Here is a 19,760-nt window from a genome sequence, read left to right on the forward strand (position 1 = left end):
GAATGCACCAGGTAAGGGACATATCTTCATGAGTGTTGGACAGTGGTTGTCAGGACCAAAGGTACTTTGTGTTGTTTCCTCTTGTTTGTTAATGTTCTCACCTTAACCCAAGTCCCTGGCGTGTATTGATTTGTGTTTCAATCCACTCAGTGCCCAGGAGTTCCTGGTCTTCATATTCCATGTAAATCTTTCTTTTGTCTTTCAAAACTTGCATTTTTTATCAGAAGGTTAACAGGTATTGATAAATATAAGCTTTTAGCATGAAATTTCTAGGGATTTAATTTTATCCTATTTTATCAGCTGTTAGTATTTCATGTGTCATGGTTTAGGGAAAAAGTATTTTTCAATAATTATTTATTTATTCTATATTATTCTACATATTATTATTCTATATTATTTTATATATTATTCTATAGTACTCTATAGTATTCTACTGTACTTTTGTTCTACTTTAACCGTTGTTTTTATTGATGTATTATAGTTTTGCAGTATAGTGGGTTCATTTTGACTTAACCATATATGCATAGGATTCAATCAGCTCTGTCTCAGTCCCCAGTGCTTCCTCTTTCTCTCCCCTTCTTCTTTCCATTAATCTTTACCAACTGTACTGGTTTTCCTTTTATTTATCAATTTTAATTTGTCTTTTATAGATATGCATACAGGTGGAATTCATTGTGGCCTATGAATGCATGGACATAGTGTCATATTGTCAAATTCATTCCCCATTTCCTCCCTTCTCTGTCCCTTCGCCCTCCCCCTTAATCTGTTTCTCCTGCCCACCTGTCTTCCCTCATAGGACCCCTTTCCCTGATGCCCTTACTTTACACCAGGTTCCACCTATGAGAGAAACCATTCACCCCTTGATTTTCTGAGTCTCTTTGTTCACTTAGCATGATGCTCTCCAGTTCCACCCACCAACTAAAATTGTCATAATTTCATACTTTTTAATGACTGCATAAATCTCCATTGTGAATATACACCCCATTTTCTTAATTTCTTCATCTTCTGATGGGCATCTGGTCTGGTCCATAATCAGGCTATGATGAACAGCTCTACATTGAATATAGATGTGCCTGCAGCATATAGTATGGTCAGTTTTGTTCTTGTGGATAAATACAAGGAGGGGGATAGCTGGGTCATATGGTGGTTTCATCTCTGATCTTTTGAGAAATCTCCACACTGCTTTCCAAAGTGTTCGTACTGATTTACAGTCACACTAACAGTGAGTGAACCCTCTTCCCCACTTACCTGCCAGCACTTATTATGGTATTCTTATGATTGTCATTCTAACTGGAGTGAAATGGAATGTTAGTGTACTTTTGATTTGTATTTCCCTGATTTCCATGTTGTTGAACACTTTTTTTCATATATTTTGTGCCATTTTTATTTCTTTTTTTGGGGGGGTGGGGGGAAGGCCTCTTCATTAACCCATTTATTGATTTGATTACTTGGGTAAGTTTTTGTTGTTTTAGTAGGAATTGAACCTAGGGGCACTTCGTTTTCAAGCTACACCCTCAGCCCATTTTAAATTATTTATTTTGAAACAGGGTCTCTCTAAGTGACTTAGGACCTTGCCAAATTGCAAAGTCTGGAATTGAACTCCCAATACTATTTATTAACCTTCCAAACTGCTGGGATTACAGACTTGCATCACTGCACCAGGGGATACTTGTTTTTCTTGTATTGTGGCGTTTTTACTTTTGATGTTACACATTTTGAATTCTTTATGTATTCTGAATATTAACCCTCTGTCAGAAGGAAATATAGCAAAAGTTATCTGCTCTTCTGCAGAATCTCTCTTCATGATCTCCACTGATATTAAGAAGCTTTTTCATTTGATGTCATCTGTCTTGGTTTTATTTCTTGAGTTATGGGGTCTTGTTAAGAAAGTTGGTGTCCGCACCAATATGTTGCCATATTGAATCTATTTCTTGTTCTAACAGTAGCAAAGTTTTTCCAGACTGAGGGGATCAAAATAGTTCTCTTTTTTTCAAAATAACTATCAAATATCAGTTTATGCTGCACATGTTATGCTTTCTTTCCACTGCTCTCAATTTCCATTGCTTCCTCCAGGTTATCATCACCTGATTTTCAAAGTTGAATCCTCTAAGAAGATAATCAGGGAACTCCCCCCATTCATATGTACATCTCGATATTTTAACAATGAAAGTTGTACTTGGTGTAAAATACACACCCACAGACAGGTACTGCAATATTTCCCAGGCTGAGTTTTAATGACTAGTTCAAACCACACTTCTACCCCAGCCTCCTGAGGAGATGGAGACTACAGGTCTAAACCTCTGTGCCTCACTACAAAATTTTTAATGAGTCATTTCGTTCACAGGAAGAACGGTTGCAATCATTCAAAGGAATATGTGCTGAGAGAGGGAATGGACTCCAGAGACATGGCCATGGGACTGATGCTCTTATCACAGTCTGCAGTTGGAATCCTGGGAAATTTCTCTCTGCTTTATTATCATTTAGTCCTTTTCTTCAATGACTGTACATTAAGGTCCACAGATTTGATTCTCATGCACCTGGTCATAGCCAACTCTTTGGTCATTCTTGGCAGAGGATTTCCCCAGACAATTGCAGCTTTTGGGTTGAAGTACTTCTTCAGTGATTTTGTATGCCAACTTATTTTGTACATGGATCGAGTGGGCAGGAGTGTGTCCATTCTAATCACCTGCCTCTTGAGCATCTTCCAGAACATCACCATTAGCGCCGTGAACTCCTGTTGGAAGGATCTCAAAGAAAGAGCTCCCAAGTACATTGGCTTCTCCATTTCCCTCTGCTGGATCCTGTACTTAGTGGTGAATTCCATTTTTCCTCTCTATGTGCTTGGCAAATGAAATAGCAAAAACCTGACAAAGAAAAGATATTTGAGGTACTGTCTTTTCATTGGTCCTGACAACTTAACAAAATCATTATATGCAGCATTGTTTGTATTTCCTGAAGTGGTATTGTCCTTGCTCATGATCTGGTCCAGTGGCTCCATGGTTCTCCTTCTGTACAGGCACAAGCAGAGGGTTCAGCACATTCGCAGCCTCAAAGGTTCCCCCAGATCCTGCCCTGAGTCCAGAGCCACCCAGAGAATCCTCATCCTGGTGGGCTCCTTTGTGAGTTTCCACACGCTCTCCTCCATATTAAATGTTAATGTTGCCCATCATTTTAATCCCAGTTGGTGGTTGGTGAACACCAATGCCCTGATCTCCATGTGTTTTCCCACTGTCAGCCCCTTTCTTCTCATGAGCCATAACTCCATTCTATCCAGGCTCTGCTCCTAAGGAATATAAAATTCTTAATTCTGAAATAAGTATGTGAATAGTATGTGTTGAGACAATGTGCAATTGTTCAGTCATTGTTCATGCTCAAAACACCAATTCAAAAACTCTGAAGTAGTCACTTGCCTTTCTATTGTAAACTCCAAAGGACACTGGTGTACTCAGCTGCCTGAATGTGGGGGCTACATATTCATTGTGGAAGGAAGTAAAGCTGATTGTGTTCATGCTGTTGCACAGCAACCTGTAGATTGTCATTGGAATTCATATAGCTGGAGGCAGATCCAATAAATGAGTTCCCAGTCCTTGAAAGGTGGTTTAATCACAATGACTGAATAAGTGGTTTACTTCTGAAAACATTTGCCAGAAGAATATACAGTGGAGACATGAGAGATGGATAAAGGAGTATAACAATTATCCATGTATTTATCTCAAAAGTTCCTATCTTGTGGAGAGCTTTTGTTGAAGAGTGAAACCAGATCCAGAAGTTATCTGGGATAAATGTGGAATTAATAGATATATTTTTCCAAAATTGTGTCATTAGTGTGATCAGAGGATGAAGATGAAAGAGAGGCCCAGACAACAGTAGGTAGATGGTGGTCCTGCAGGTTGGAACCGAGTGCACCACACAGAGGAGCAGTGTCATGCAGGCATCCTGCCTTGGGCAGGGTAATGCAGTCCAAGATCCCCAATGCATTTCAGAACCCATGCACACTACTGAACCCTATAGTAGTTTGGAGTCCCCAGTTAAAAACAATGTGGTTGGAATCTAGAGCAGCCAATCAAGTCCACACCAGAAGGAACAAGAGCCCCCCTCATTTTACTAACCTTGATCCTATCTCCATCTCCACAGCTCCCAGGCTGCCCTGAAAGCAACCACTGTTCAACTATAGCATAACCAAAAATAAATACCCTAGCAGAGGCTGAAGGGATCAGGTATGGTGCAGAAAACCAGGAAAAACATATCCAGAGAGAATTTTCACTAACTTGTGTGAAACTCATTTCTCATAATTTTTCTCCATTTGACCTGCCTCAGAATTTGATCACTGTGCACACACTCCAACTCTTGGGGCACATGTCAACCATAACCAGCAGCAATTGTTTAATAGTGAAGCATTTAGAAGAGGGAGACTGTCTGGCTGTGTGACAGATGAGAGTGACAGAGGACACAAGGAAATGGGATGACAGAGTTAAGATGGTGGAGCGAAGAGCCTGGAGGGTGGGTTTACAAAGTGCTGGGGCAGAGCAGAAGGTGCAGAGTGAGAAGACAGAAGGATATCACATGTTGCTCAGGGGCTCAAGTCAGAGCTGGGCTTAGGTTACAAAGACAGCGTGTGTGTGAGGAAGTTAAGGATACTGGGTTCTGGAGGGGAGGAGGATGACAAGGTGTCCCATTAACAGAGGGTAAAATGACAATGCATGGTTCAAAGGCAAAAAGGAGGTTATGTTTCGTGGGAATGTGATGAAGTGTGCTGTGGGGAAGGAGCAGGAGAGGGGGAGGTCGATCTTGGTGGGCAATGGACTAAGGAACATACAGGTGTAAATAAATAAAGTGGAGCTGGGGGACATGATAGACAAGGGGAGGGAGAAAAGACCTGCACAGGAAATGTAGGGAGCCTGACAGAGGATGGGACCTTGGGCATGAGTGGGCAAAAGCACCCAGGAGCAAAGGGCAGGTCCTAAGGAGTTATGGGTTGTGGGTCAAGGTCATGCATGCAGATATGGAGGAGCTGAGCATGCCTGAAATTTGACCACCATGGGAGGCTGCCTGCCCATGGGCTGAGCTTCCTATCTCAAACCTGAGTAAAGGGGATGTTTGGTCTGGCATTGCGTCACATGCACTGTGTGAAGCAAGAGGCCTCCACCTTCACTTGGCAAAGAAGTTTGTTGTAACCCTGGACTTGGGCGTTACCCAATGGGTTTGGGCAACCTTCTTTTGAAACGCTATCCTCTGCCTTATATGGTTAAAAACATTCCAGCAAAGCTCTTTTGTGTGTCCCCCTTATAAAATAGAATCCGGTGCATGCTGTCTTTCCAGCACTGTCCAGCATGGAAGCTGACCCGTCGCAGAACCGTCCTATCCTTGACTTGAAAACCTCATGTCTGTGTGTTATATGATTTCTTCCCAAAGTTGCTCTTTTGAAACCAGCTCATCTCACCAACATGGGCAGCTGGCAAGAGATACCTTTGGCTTTTCACATCACCCCCTGTGCATTCACAGCAAACACCAGAGCCTGTTTAAAAGCTGCATGTGGACAATGCTGTCCGGGTTGTGTGTGGTAGGATGAAAGGAATGTAAAGAACACACAAGACCACCTTCTTTATGGAATTCACAGGCTTGTAGATAAGCACAAACATACATAGCTGTACAAGGTACTGAGACACGCAATGAAGATGAATGTGTGAGTGATTATGTGACAGAAAGGGACATAACCGTTGTGTTGGTGTCTGCATTGTGAGTGTGTGTGAGGTGAAAGCGAGAGTCTGGGAATGATGGTATGTATATATGCTCCAGTATTCCTGAGTATGGGTGTGTACACTCTATGTTGAAATATACACATGAGCTGAAATATACACGTGTTGTTGATACTGGGCATAGCAGAAGATGCAGGAGATGTCAGTACTTAGTAATTTTCCCAGCCTGGAGCAATTATCAGAAACAAGCTCACTCAATAGTACTTGCATAAAAGTAGAAGACGTAATCATCCCTTTTTTATATTTAAAACAATATAAAAAACCCAGGGAACAACCCCTGCTCCCTCCTAGTCCACAACACTGCAAAACCTGACCCCATTTACAACACAGTGCAGAAAATATTAGATAAAGAATTTAGAAAGTTTATATTTTAAAAAATGAAGGAACTAAGAGATAAAATATCAAAAATGAAGATCATTTCAGTAAAGAGATGTATTCTGGGGAAAAGAAACCTATGAAAGACTCAATAAATCAAAATAAAAATTTCATAGAAAGAATCAATAATATATGAGATCAAAAAGGAGAAAGATGTTCTGTTTCCAAATATAAACTATATAATCTAGAAAATAAATTTGACAATAAAGAAAAGATGCATAGAAATAATGACTAGAATATTCAAGAAACATAATATTAAGAGACCCATCTAAAAGTCATTGGCATAGATGAAGCCCAAGATGCATATGGTATTACCAATAAGGATTAGAGGTGATGAGTAGAAGTTCAGTGGATTAGACACAGGAGAATGAAGGGAAGGGACCGGGGATAGGAATAGAAAAGACAGTAGCATGGATCTGACAACTTTCCTATGTCCATATATGATTACACTACCAATGAAACTCCACTTCACTACACTCACAAGAATAGTATCCTAACTAGAACAAATTATACTCCATGTATGTATAATATGTAAAATACACTCTACTGTCATGTATATCTAAAAAGAAAAAAATGAAAAATACTTCAAAGTTTGCATAACATCTTCAAAGAAATAGTATGAGGGAAGTTTTCAAATCTTAGGAATGAGATGAAAATTCACATGCAAGAGGCATTTTAAAATGCAAATTGATAATATCCAAAATAAGGTCCTCTTTATAACACATCAAATTAAAATTTGTATCATAGTTGTTGGAATTTTGAAAACATGAAGATAAAATGGCACATCTCATTTAGAAGTAAAACAATTAAAATTTCTACTGATTTAGTAGCCCAAAACTTAAAAGCCAAAGGTTCTGAAAAATACATATGGATCCCTGAAAGATAATAGGTGTTATAATTTCTATGTCAATAGAAATCTATAGTTCAGAATTGGTGATGAACAGAAACTAAAAGAATTCATAGCCACTAAGCAAGCAGTACAAGATACACTTAATGAAATATTATACACAGAAAAAATGAAATTAGAAATCACTAAAAAGACAAAAACAGCCCATCTAAGCTGGAGATTAAATAATACATATATGAGTGTGTAATGAGTCACACAAGATAACAGAAATAAAAATGGCAGGAAATAAAAATCATTTTCCTATAAGAACATGAAATGCAAGTGGTATAAATGCTTCTGTCAATAATGTAGACTGGCAGTTTGGATTCAAAATCCCCCAACCATATGCTGTTTACATGGACTCAAAATAAAACACCCACAGAATGAAGTGAATGCATGAGAAAGGATAGATCATGAAAATGGAAACTGGAAACAAGCAGGGGTAGGTATTCTCATATCAGAAAAAATAAACACCAAGCCACAATTAATCAGAAGACTTAAAGAAAGTGATATACTGGGGAATAATCCAAAAACAACATATAATGATTGTAAATATGCCTCAACAATGGTGCCTTTATGGACATAAAATAAACCCTTCTCAATATTAATAATCTAGTAGAACCAAGACAACAATATTGAGTGATATCAACACTCAGCCTCACCACTAGATTCTTCACAACTAAAAACCACTATTAATTAAACAATCATTTAGAAAACATCTCATCCATCAACAACTGAATTCCCTTTCTTCTCAGTGTCCCATGTAACATACTCTAAAATAGATCACATTTTTAGGGCACAAAGCAAATCATAACAATTACTAAAAATAGACATAATTTCTGGGATCCTTAGAAGATGGAAAGAGTTCCCATGTTCTTAAGTTGGCAGAATTAATATTAAAAAAACTGCCCATACAACTAAAACCACTTTACAGATCCAGTGCAATACCCACCAAAATATCAATGACATTCTTCCACAATGAGAGTGACAGAAAAATCTCTCTACAAGAAATGAGATAGACATCATCAAATGGGCAATCACACAGGAGCCCAATAGACAAGATTGAAGAGAAACTCTCCAACACACATCATAATTAAGATAGAAAATAAAGAAAGAATATAAACACCATAAGAAAAAAAAATTCACAGTGGATGTCTTAGCAAATAAAAAAAAAGATACAATCTCATGCATCTTATCAGATCTAATAGAGGGAACCTAGGAATCAACCACACAAAAAATGAAAAAAAGATACATGAGATTGAACCATACACCTTTAATAAAGAATGGATCATAGAATAAATGATAGGATAAAATCAAGACATTCTTAGAAACAAGTGAGAACAGAGATCCCATATATCAATCTCTGGGTCAGTATGAAAGGGATTCTAGGAGGAAAATTTATAGCATTGGGTAACTACACTTAAAAAAACAGAGAGTTCTCAAATATCTGAATGTTAATAATTAACAAGATTGGACATAGAAGAACTCAGGGAATTCTGAAGTCCAGTAAGATGTACAAACACTTGGCCCCATGGTCACACCTTAATATTTCCTGAATCTTCCATATAAGACCCTGTCAGCCTGCAGGGATCAGGGAAAAGCAAAAAACTCCTCAAGACTCATTCTGAAGTCACTAACAAGGAACTCATAATTGCCTTATTAATTAGCAAGTGTGGAGAAAGTTTTTCAGCCTTGTCCTGGGCTCCCCAGGCCTACACTGACATTGCCTCTCCAGGTGAAGTGATAATTGCAGCCCTGAGGGGAAGTGAGGTCACAGGAGCACAGACCTTTATCTCAGGGCCCAGCTGCCTCCCTCCCTCCATGCTGCTGTCAGGACCTCACACTGAGTCCAGCACATTGCACACAAGAAGCACAGTGAGTATTTTCTGTTTCTGTCTCAGAGTGTAAGGAGGGAGGTTTGAGGAAGTGCTCATTTCTGGAAACGAATTTGGGGTAGAAACATATCCAGTGCCTGTTTAGACAAGGGAGAGGAAAAATTATTTTGGTGTGACCTCAGTTAGTAAAGGAGTTGTGTCCCTGACCTGATGTCAATCGAGGGTGGCTTTAAGTAGCATGTAATAAAATCCTCACTGAGGGCAACTATTGTCAATAATTCCAGATGTTGATACTGAAACCTGACTGTTTTAGGTGCTGAAGCATCATCACAATTAAAGCTCCCTGCTGTCCACATTACCTTATACGAATCATAGACTAAATCATCAGTATTGGCTGGGCGCAGTGGCACATGCTTGTACTCCCAGAAGCTTGGGAGTCTGAGACAGGAGCATCCTGAGTTCAAAGGCCACCTGTGCAACCTAGTATGTCCCTAAGCAACTCCATGAGACTCACTCACCAATTAAAAATATATTTACTGGTGGTTCCATGCCCCTGGCTTCAACCCCTAGAATAACAAACACACAGAATTGTCAGTATCATTGTAGCTACAATAAAGATGAGGATAAAACAATGAAAATCCTCATCCTGAACAGAAACCTAGTTGAGCATCTATTTCTGACTCACTCAGTGGAGACAGAATGTGGGTCTCCAGTTAGTCACCTCTGGTATGTTGATTGTGGTGAGAATTCTACCCCTAATGAACTAAGAACACAGCAGGTGGGGGAAGTTTCTTTATGAGTATTGGACAATAGTCGTCAGGACCAAAGCTGTCTTGTGTTGTGTCTTCTGCTTTGTTAATATTCTTGCCTTAATCACAAACACATGACATGTGATTATTTGTGTTTCAATTCATACCAAACACAGGTATCACTAGTCTCTAGACTCTATTTCAAAGTTTCTTATATTGTATTTCAAAAATCTTGTATATTATCAATGGTTTCATAGGTGTTGTTAAGTAGGCAAATAAGTCTCTATCCTACAGTATACTAGCATTTCATTGCCACGGTTTAGGGTCAAAGCAAAGTTATTCTTTATTTTATTTATAACATTCCACTATACTTTTGCCCTTGGAATGACAACCAGTTAATATTTCTGCTACAAACCTAAATATTGAGTGGGTCTTGCATTCATTAAATCCAACAGGGCAGTTTCCAGAGGCTTAACTTTCATTAATGCAAACCATTTTATTAGGATCTGTAAAGCTTCATTTGTAATTCATATTGGCCTACAAATTAAGACTTTAGATCAAATAAAGTTGTTACATCAAAAATATACCAAGAGAAACTAGCAATTTACAATAAATGGTAAGTTATGAAAACAAACTGAGCCCTCCTCTAAATTGGCTGAAAACACAGCTAAATGTGACATTCTGCTAGTGTAGCACAGAGCTCAGTTGACTCTTTGCACCTGGCCTAGCCACATTCAAGTCTCTCACATCTCCACTCATTCACTAAGCACCTGTGACTTTAGACACTCTCATATCCTGTCTGAGATCTCCTTGTTTTGACAATAAAAATAATGACAGAGTACATATTGAGGACTTATAAAAGTTCAGGATGGGATGATATGTACAGGATTGTGATGGTGGTTACTAATTCCAGGCACTATTTAGACATTTGCCTCTGAGAAACCTCAAAAAAACCCTTAAGTATGCATTTTTCAGTGGGACTTTGGATTTCAACTGATATGGTTAAATGTGCTGGTGTGGCTTGTTCCTGCGCAAGACTCTGCTGCTCAGCATGAAAATAGCAGTTATTAGGAGAAATTGCAAGAGTCCCCTCCAGGGAAATAAAAATAAAAATGTCCCACACATCTCAGGCTGCAATTAGAATCCTGGGCATTTTCCATCTTTGTCACCATGAACCTTTCAGAGCTGTGCTTAAGGCGGTTGATTCTGAAACACCTGAGGATGGCCACTTCTCAGTCATTCTCTCCAAAGGTGTCTCTAAGAACATGGGGGTTTTATGTGGAAGCACGTACCCCAAAATTGTGAGGACACATTTTGTTTGTGTCCTAAAAATTCCACAAATTATGTTCATGGTCCGCATCTTTCTATTCAGTGTCTAATTTCTCAATAATTCCTGAGAACAATTTTATAATTCTGTACTATAAAAGTAGTCTCTTCCTGGATTTTCACAAATCTATGATGTGGACTGTGGCATTCTTTTTATTGTCATTTATGTGGGCAGAACAGAAAATGAGACCCCCAATATATTGAGGTTTTAATGGTTCTCTGTCCATGTGTGTAGGCCGGTGATAGTAATTTCCCCAGTATATTTGGTTTTCAAATGCAATAGTAGAAACATCATAAACCTGTATTATTGCAGTTACTCTCAGTGATTCCCACTTGAGTTCCCATCTAGGCCTCTGACTGAATATTTCACCCTGAGCAGACACCTGCAGCAGGTCAAGTACATCCAATGAATGACCTTTCCCCAGCTCACATTTCTGGTGATTTTACTTTTGGAAAAAGTCAACATACAGGAGTCATAAGTGCACAGCTCAGTGGTATTTCACAAATAAAACACTTCTCTGTGCAACAAATCAAGAAACACAGTATTGTCCGATTCTCAGAAGACCCTTTGTGCCTCTCCTAAGCCAATAGCCCCCAAGAGACGTCTCCTGGGTTGTTTGTAGGAGTGGAATTGTGGGAAAGGAGCTTTTACTCTGTTCTAACATTTCCAAGTTGAAGTGACTTTTACCTGTATCATACTTTAATCAAATGAATTCACACAGCTGAAGTATTCTATGTTTTGCTTTCTTTTCAGTCCTTGTGATTTTTGTGACTGTGGTGTCTGCCTACAATGACATTGTGGTATGGGATTCCACTGTGTGAATATCAGTCAGTTGAGTGAGTCATTCTGCTGTTAATTGATACACCTGAGTGTCCTTCAAGTTGAAGCTGTTATGACCATTCCTGGGACACAAATTCTGAAATTTTTATTCTATAATAATAGTAGAAAATGTATTTGGAGAATACACAGTCCAGTGGCATGGTGCCATGTTGGTGATATCAGTCTACCTTAGAAACCACCAAACACTTTTGTAAAATATCTGTACCAACTTCAGCATGCACTGCCATTGTATGAGATTCCTAGTTAACTTCCACAATGTCAAAACTTGGTATTCTTGACATTTTTATTCTAGTTTCTGTTCCTGTGTGGTGATTCCAGGGAGTGGTCTTAAGAGAGGCACCAAACATATTCCACTTATGTTTATCCATTGAATAGTGTCTTTTCTCTTGTAGGTTTTGCTGGAATATGTTTCCTATTTTATTGTATTGTATATTCTGTAAAGTCACTGCCACTGGACTCTTCTCATGGGGTGTGTCGTATGGCAGTGATGAGAATAAGCTTGTAATTAATGTGACCTAATTTGTTGTTATATATGCTTTACAGGTTTTGCACTTCAATAAATATCATTAAACCTAAGAACACAGAAATATTCTTATGCATCATGAAAGTTGCATTTTCCTTAAAATTTAGATCAAAAATACAATGAGAATTTACTCATCCTATGATGTGGATGGGGATTGAATTTGCCTGTTCTCCAATGTGACTAGCAAACATTGGTTTATTCTGGAAATTTTGAATCATGCTTTCTGTCCACTGCTCTCACTTCTCATTGCTTCTCCAAGGTTATCACCTCATTATTTCTCATGCTGAGTTTTCCATGAAAAATCTGGGAAGTCCCCCCATCCGTATGTGCAACTTGATATCTTTGCAATCCCACAGGTGCACACAGGGAAAGTTACTCTTGTTTTAAAATATACATAATATTCTGTGATGGGTGTCACTGTGTTTTCTAGACCAGTCTCAAACTCAGCCAGAAACGATGGTCCATCCTTAGCCACCCAAGGAGCAGGAGGCTACAGGTACACACCATGGTTCTGGCTGAGAAAAGGTTTTAATAAGCTCTTTTGCTCAGAGGAATGACTGTTACCATAATGTAAAGGACAATGTGCTGAATGACAGAATGGCCTCTGGAATATGGCCATGGGACTGATGTTCTTATCACAGATCACTGTTGGAATTCTGGGAATTTTTTATCAGCTTTATTATTGTCTAGTCCTTTCCTGCAATGAGTGCACATTAAGGTTCACTGATCTGATCCTTAAGCACCTGAGTGTAGCCAACTGCCTCATCATTCTCTCTAATGGAGTTCCCAGTACAATCACAGATTTTGGGTGGAAATACTTCTTCAGTGATTTTTGTCTGCAAACTTATTTTGTACCTTCAGTGAGTGGGCAGGAGTGTGTCCATTTTCATCACCTGCCTCTTTAGCATCTTCCAGAACATCACCATCAGCCCCGTGAACTCCTGTTGGAAGGATCTCAAAGAAAGAGCTCCCAAGTACATTGGCTTCTCCATTTCCCTCTGCTGGATCCTGTACATGGTGGTGAATTCCATTTTTCCTCTCTATGTGCTTGCCTTAGAGCCTGACAGAGAAAAGCCTGACAGAGAAAAGAGATTTTGGGTACTGTTCTTCTGCAGGTTGTAATAAAACCACAGACTCATTATATGCAGCATTATTTGTATTTCCTGAGGTTCTCTTTTCCATGCACATGATCTGGTCCAGTGGCTCCATGGTTCTCCTTCTTTACAAGCACAAGCAGGGGGTTCAGCACATTCACAGCATCAAAGTTTCCCCTAGATTCTGCCCTGAGTACAGAACCACCCAGAGAATCCTTGTCCTGTGGACTTTCCACACGGTCTCCTCCATATTAAATGTTTGTGTTACTCTTCATTTTAATCCCAGTTGGTGGGTGGTGAACACCAATGCCCTGATCTCCATGTGTTTTCCCACTGTCAGCCCCTTTCTTCTCATGAACCATAACTCCATTCTATCCAGGCTCTGCTCCTAAGTAATTCAAAATTACCCAACCTGACCATAAGCATATAAAGTATATTTTTGCACAATGTGCAATTATTTATTCATTTTTCCCTCTCAAAACACTAAAAGAGAAACTTATGGAAGAGTCACTTGTCTTTATGTTGTCAATTCTCAAGGGAACTGGGGTCCTCAGCCAGCTGAATAGGAGACCTGCATGCGATGGAGAGGAATGAAGCTGGTTGTCCTCATCTGTGCAGAGCATCCTCCATGTTGCTGGACACCAACCAAATGGATCATTTTCTAGCCCTTCAATGCCATTTATCTAATTCTCGAAAACACTTGCCAGAACCTAATGGAGTGGACAAATGAGTGGTAGATATTGTGGGCCAACAACAATTTTCATGTTTTACCTCTTATGATTTTATATTATGGAGAGATTTTGTTTAAGGGTGAAACCAGACTCAGAAACTTGGTAAAATACACATGGAGTTAATAGATATTTTCCAAAACTATACTGTTTGTGTGTTTAGAGAATGGAGGTGAATAAGAGAAAGATCCAGAGAAGAGTAGGTTGAGGAGCTGCCCTGTGGGTTGGGGTCTGCTGCCGTGGGCAGTGGAGACTGCCATGCCCTAGTCCTTGTGTATGCAGGGGAAGCGGTCCATGATCCCCCTGCATTGCTGAATCCACATACACTCTAAACCCTACACACTGCTTCCTATACAAGTCCACATGCGTATGATACAGGTCAGGATGTGAACTCTAGATAGGAAGTTAACAGCTAAAGTAGAACAATTACAATGTCAGGTACTAGTGAAAGTTAGGTGAACGTGCTCTGGTCTCTGGGATTCTCCATTTCATCTGAGCTCCATCACAGTACCTGACCCTGGGATGGGGCACCACATACTTTTTTTGTGCTGTCCTAGCCTAGTTTGGAGGCTCCAGAAAAAGCAATGAGCTTCCCCATCTAGAACAGCCCATATGCCCTCACCAGGAGGCACAAGAGAAGCTTCTGTCCTTTTAACTTAGCTAATCCACCCCATCTCTTCATTTCCAAGACTGCTGTGAAGGCAACCTCTGTGAAGTTAGAGCACAGTGAAAATCAGCGCTCCAGCAGAGGCTGGGTGGATCATAATCCACCTTGTTGGCCCTAAAAACACATCCACGGAGAATTTAGGTTCTCTAACTTATTCGGTACCTCACTGATAAACTCCTTTCTCATAATCTCCTCTATTTTCCTGACTCAGACCTGGATCACCATGTGACAAGTGCAATGCATGGAGCCCTTGGAAACAGTCACCACCAGCAGCTGTTTAACTGTGGAGCATGTAGGGAGTGACAGAGTATGACTGCATGCCACATGACACAGAGGGCACAGGGAAAGAGGGACCACAGGTACAAAATGGGGGCCCAGAGCCTGAAGTAGGGACATGAAAAGAGAAGAGCATGAGAGGCACAGAAGGTCAACAAGGGCACATGTTGTCGGGGGTGAAGTCAATGCCAGGCTTAAGGTTGCCAAGGGAGATGGCGTGAAGGAAGCCAAGGGTTACATAGGAGCTAAGGAACCAGGACCCAGGGCAGAGACCAGGGGGTATTGGGTAGTGGCCAGGGGCATGAATACAGTTTGTGGAGGAACTGTGGGTGCCTGGAACTTGACAACTGTGGAGCTTGAATATTTGGGGCCAAGGACACAGGGATGGGTTGGAATGTTGGATCTGGGAGTAGATGCATGGCCAGGGGAAGGAAGACACAGGTGACGCAGTATGCAGGAGCAGGTGGAGGTGAGGAGGGTCGGACTGTGGTCCTTGGAACAGGGAAAACAAGGGAGAGTAGGGCAAACAGGGCAGAGGTGGAGGCTAGGATAGTGGTGGGTGTGAGAGGAAGGTGCATTTCCCAGTTCTCTGCAGCTCAAGACCCAAGCAGTGGGAGTACTGCTTCTCAGCGAGGTGGGTAACTGAGGAAATCCACTGAGATTCTCTAGTGGAGAGTTAGGTAATCATGGAGACACAGAAATCCAGAAACTGTGAGCACTGCACAAGAAATGATACCTTAGAGATGCCAGCCTATCATTGAATGCAGGGCAGTGTTAGTGCCACCAGTTCACCATGAGCAAGGGGAGGAGGGAGGCAGAAGAGCATGTGGATAAGTTTGGCCCAGGAGATGCTGTGGAGCAGGGAGGCTGGCCCAACCTGGCCAGACACAGTGCTCCAGGGGCCTCTGCTGTTGAGTAGGGTTGAGAGGAGAGCCATTGGACAAGGTTGCATGGCAGCTGACAGGGAGGAGCCTGGGATTTCATGGGAGGTATGCTGTGCTGTCCCAGCTAACACCACTACTGTATCCAGAGTGAGCTGGCTGAAGTGGAACAGGCACAGATCAGTGCACCAGGGTGATCTGGGCTGGGCAAAGCAATGGAGTAGGGGCTTGTTTTTCCTTTGCTTCTGGGAACTCATGCAACCAGCCAGGGAGGGACCAGAAACTTGTCAGGAGACACATTTTCACATCAAATCTGGTCCTGGGAAGTCAAAATTCATAGCCGTGGACTATGAGACCCGTAGGGGATGAGCTGCCCCATCCATCCTGTGAGAGGAATCTGAGGAGCTGATGCTCAGAGGGTGGATCTGCCTAGCAATAGGAGGCATGTGTCTAATCCTTCTGGAGTAAGTGCCACCCAACAAAGCCCCAAAGGACGGTCACAACTAAATCCAGCTGTTGAGTCTTCCTGGGTAGATCTCTGCATCAGCTCTGCTCTGGGAGTGCACTGACCCAGTCCATCCAGACAAAACTCCATCTGGGGGTGCTCGACAGTGGTCCCCACACTTTACTGGAACAAGATGGCACAGGAAGGGCAGAGCTATTGCAAACAGCTCTATTTCCCAGCCACACGTCCAGCGGTTCAGCGAGGGACAACAAGGTCACTTTAAAAACCTCCCATCCTTGGTCGAAGGGAGACAAAGCCCAGGGAAAACTGGAAAGGACACAAGAGTGTCCTCAGGGAGCTGCATCCTGTGAACCATCTCGACCTCCGAGTGGAGAAAAGCTCCTCACTCTTCAGTCACTATTTCTTCCCATTCTTTTTCCTCCCCTGCCCCTCCCCTCTCTGTGTCTGCTCTTGCTGCACTGATTGGATCAGGGACACACATTAAGTATGTAAATATGATATATGAACATACTGTATTCATGTAAATTCTATGAGTCCATGTGAACACACCTTCATGTATTTTTCTTTCCCTGTTGTCTTTTTCCACTCATTTCTTAGGTAGCCTTGTTTGATTTTAGAGGGTGGAGTCTTCCATGATATTTTTAAGCTGATGTTGTGGTTACCAGAACCTAGATGATGTAGCTGGTGCTGCTGTTGAACACTAGTGTTACCTTCTGGGGGTGCTGGGTTCATTGTCTGCATTCATCAAGGAATTGAAACACAGGACACAGAGATGGCAAGCAAGAAGCAGGTTTGTGCAAAAGTGACAGGGAAACTGTGAAGAGAAGGGGCCCAGAGCCAGGAGTCCAGTGGGGAGTTCTGGCCTCTTACTTTTATGGTCTCTGGAAATTCCTCACCACGCACATTAGGAACCCCTGGCTCTAATCCTTGAGCCTGCCCCATGAAAGTCCTGAACCCAAGCCTGTTTTGCCTCTGTCCATCTATGGAGAGGTGTGCCTTTATTTGTCACCTCTGACAGACTTCCATGTGTATCTTTTTTTATTGGTTGTTCAAAACATTAAGAAGCTCTTGACATATCATATTTCATACATTTGATTCAACTGGGTTATGAACCCCCATTTTTACCCCGTATACAGATTGCAGAATCACATCAGTTACACATCCATGTTTTTACATATTGCCATACTAGTGTCTGTTGTATTCTGTTGCCCTTCCTATCCTCTACTATCCCCCTGCACCTCCACTCCCATCTTCTCTCTCTACCCCATCTACTGTAATTCATTACTCTCCCTTGATTTTTTCCCTTTCCCCTCACATCCTCTTATATGTAATTTTGTATAACAATGTGGGTCTCCTTCCATTTCCATGCAATTTCCCTTCTCTCTCCCTTTCCCTCCTACCTCTCATCCCTGTTTAATGTTAATCTTTTTCTCATGCTCTTTCTCCCTGCTCTGTTTTCAGTTGCTCTCCTTATGTCAAAGACGACATTTGGCATTTGTTTTTTAGGGATTGGCTAGCTTCACTTGGCATAATCTGCTCTAATGCCATCCATTTCCCTGCAAATTCCATGATTTTGTCATTTACTTGTGCTGAGTAATACTCCATTGTGGATAAATGCCACATTTTTTAATCCATTCATCTATGGAAGGGCATCTAAGTTGGTTTCACAGTCTACCTATTGTGATTTGTGCTGCTATGAACATCGATGTGGCAGTATCCCTATAGTATGCTCTTCTAAGGTCTTTAGGGGATAGTTCGAGAAGGGCAACAGCTGGGTCAAAAGGTGGTTCCATTCTCAGCTTTCCCAGGAATCTCCATACTGCTTTCCAAATTGGCCTCACCAATTTGCAGTCCCACCAGCAATGTACAAGTGTACCCTTTTCCCCACATCCTCGCCAGCACTTGTTTTTTATGACTTTATAATGGCTGCCAATCTTACTGGAGTGAGATGGTATCTTAGGGTGGTTTTGATTTGCATTTCTCTGACTGCTAGAGATGGTGAGCATTTTTCCATGTACTTGTTCATTGATTGTATGTCCTCCTCTGAGAAGTGTCTGTTCAGGTCCTTGGCCCATTTGTTGATTGGGTTATTTGTTTTCTTATTGCTTATTTTTTTTTAGTTCTTTGTATACTCTGGATATTAGGGCTCTATCTGAAGTGTGAGGAGTAAAGATTTGTTCCCAGGATGTAGGCTCCCTATTTACCTCTCTTATTGTTTCTCTTGCTGAGAAAAAATTTTTAGTTTGAGTAAGTCCCATTTGTTGATTCTAGTTATTAACTCTTGTGCTATGGGTGTCCTATTAAGGAATTTGGAGCCCGACACCACAATATGTAGATCAGAGCCAACTTTTTCTTCTATCAGACGCCGTGTCTCTGATTTGATATCAAGCTCCTTGATCCATTTTGAGTTAACTTTGTGCATGGTGAGAGATAGGGATTCAGTTTCATTTTGTTGCATGTGGATTTCCAGTTTTCCCAGCACCATTTGTTGAAGATGCTATCCTTCCTCCATTGCATGCTTTTAGCCCCTTTATCAAATATAAGAAAGTTGTAATTTTGTGGATTGATTTCTGTGTCCTCTATTCTATACCATTGGTCCATCCACCTGTTTTGGTACCAGTACCATTCTGTTTTTGTTACTATTGCTCTGTAGTTCAGTTTGAAATCTGGAATCGCTATACCTCCTGATTCACACTTCCTGCTTAGAATTGCTTTTGCTATTCTGGGTCTTTTATTTTTCCATATGAATTTCATGATTGCTTTATCTATTTCTACAAGAAATGCCATTGGGATGTTGATTGGCATTGCATTGAACCTATAGAGAACTTTTGGTAATATCGCCATTTTGATGATGTTAGTTCTGGCTATCCATGAACAGGGTATATTTTTCCATTTTCTAAAATCTTCTTCTATTTCTCCCTTTAGGGTTCTGTACTTCTCATTGTATAAATCTTTCACCTCTTTTGTTAGGTTGATTCCCAAGTATTTTATTTTATTTTTTTAGGTAAATTAAAAAGTAACATTGTTTATTTATCAAACCTTCTTAAACAACAAAACGCATTCATCTTTCTGCTCATGTTCTTTAGCAATATCCTTTCTTCCCTTTTGTCCCACATGCTCCTAAGTTATTTTGTTGGGTTCATCTCTAAAATGAATATATATATATATAAATTTATTAAAGTTATCCATTTTTTATTGCCTCAATATCAAACCAATTGATAGATATATTATCTCTTGGTCTCTAACACATGAAATGGATGTTAATAATGGAGATTTTATCAGCACACTTTCAAAGACAACATCAAGGAGAAACTTGAAGCCAGCATTTCAAAGCAATAATGTGCCATTACATTTTTG

The 19,760-nt window shown here is 40.7% G+C and overlaps 1 pseudogene; it reads left to right on the forward strand.

Annotated features, from left to right (window-relative positions):
- The first annotated feature begins 2,390 nt into the window (after window positions 1-2,390).
- On the forward strand, window positions 2,391-3,287 carry LOC144250479 (vomeronasal type-1 receptor 4-like; annotated as a pseudogene).
- Window positions 3,288-19,760: the final 16,473 nt, after the last annotated feature.

This window comes from Urocitellus parryii, chromosome 15, assembly GCF_045843805.1.
Source record: "Urocitellus parryii isolate mUroPar1 chromosome 15, mUroPar1.hap1, whole genome shotgun sequence".
In the NCBI taxonomy this organism is placed as follows: domain Eukaryota; kingdom Metazoa; phylum Chordata; class Mammalia; order Rodentia; family Sciuridae; genus Urocitellus; species Urocitellus parryii.